Below are 1883 nucleotides of genomic sequence, written 5' to 3' on the forward strand. Positions count from 1 at the left end.
TCAAAACCACAATGAGATATCACTTATTTCCAGTGAGAATGGCCTTTATCAAAAAGTCCCAAAACAATAAATGTTGGCGTGGATGCAGAGAGATAGGAACACTCCTATGCTGCTGGTGGGACTGCAAACTAGTGCAACCTCTTTGGAAAGCAATATGGAGATACCTCAAAGAGCTACAAGTAGAACTACCATTTGATCCAGAAATCCCATTACTGGGCATCTATCTAAAGAAAAAAAAAGATATTCTATAATAAAGACATCAGCACTGGAATGTTTATAGCAGCACAATTCACAATTGCAAAGATGTGGAAACAACCCAAGTGCCCATCAATACATGAGTGGATTAATAAAATGTGGCATATGTATACCATGAGGTTCTACTCAGCCACAAAAAACAATGGTGATATAGCACCTCTTGTATTATACTGGATATTAAATGGATATTTCCATTTAAGAATGAAAAAACAAGCACGACATGTATTCACCATCAATTGGTATTAACTGATCAACACTTAAGTGCATATATAGTAATAACATTCATCGGGTGTCGGGCAGATGGGAGGGGGGAGGAGGGGATGGGTATATACACACGTAATGGGTGCCGTGCACACGGTCTGGGGGATGGACACGCTTGAAGCTCTGACTCAGGTGAGGCAAGGACAATATATGTAACCTAAACATTTGTACTCCCCATAATATGCTGAAATTTAAAAAAATTAAAATAAAAAATAAATAAATACATTCTTGAAAGCATGTCATAAAGCTAAATATGTATTCCAAAAATGGTAGAAAGAACTCCTTCCCTTCCCCAACCCCAGATAGGGAAATAAAATACATATCCAAATTTTTGATCATTTATATTAGCTTTTTGAAATTACTGAAGACAGGTTAAAAGTTTAGGTGTTAAACATTTGAATTTAAAGCTTTAATGCACTAGAAACATCCATAATCATAACAACTATATTTTCTGATTCTTTAATGTATTAGAAAATATACTTATATTTCATTAGTAGAGAGGAGGGAATTATAGGAAGTCAGAATTAATATTTTTGGGAATTCTGCCTCCAGACTGTCTTCTCACTCAAGGCTGCAACATCAATTTTTTCCTGGGTCTCCAGCCTGCCTTGCAGATTTTGGCCTTGCTAGCCCCCATCATTTCATGAGCTAACTTCTTGAAATAAATCTCTCTCTCTTTCTCTAAAAAAAAGAGAAAAAGATTTAATATTTTCAAGGGTATAATACTTTGTGCTGTGACTAAGTTCCAGAGAAAATACTTGCACACTGAATCATATTTAAAAGATGGGATACTTGCTATCAAAAGGGATTTTGACAGAAATTCTTTTATAAAGCAAAGTTTTGTTTCATGTGCCCTCTGTGTGTATAAACTGTGTTAGGTGCTGTGAGACCAGTTTAAAGATGAGGAAGTACCTCCCCTCATAGTAATTATAAGAACAAAATGAACATATGCAAATTACTCAATACTGACTCTACACTATATATACCCAATGAAAACTTTTGATCTCACATACATCATAAGGCTCTTTTTAAATTATTTAACTGCTTTCTATATATCTAAAAATGTATTTTACATGTCAGTGATAGCTCCTACAATCTACAAAGACTATTTCAAGAGTGAAATCACTCTTAAGATAGTCCATGTAAGTTTACTATCAACATCAGTTGTAGGAAATGAGAGGGGTAATGTTCAGTGTTAAAGTTAGCCTACCAAGAGTACTTCAGGCATGTGGAATACAAGAATAACATGGAAACACAGGAAGGAAAAAGCTTTTACACACAACTGCTGGTTTTGATTGTATACTTTAACAAAAGGCTTAGGCTCTGTTTTGTCAAATCTAAGCCACCATCATTTAAAAGGCATTATT

The sequence above is a fragment of the Eulemur rufifrons genome, chromosome 7 (assembly GCF_041146395.1).
Source record: "Eulemur rufifrons isolate Redbay chromosome 7, OSU_ERuf_1, whole genome shotgun sequence".
NCBI lineage: Eukaryota > Metazoa > Chordata > Mammalia > Primates > Lemuridae > Eulemur > Eulemur rufifrons.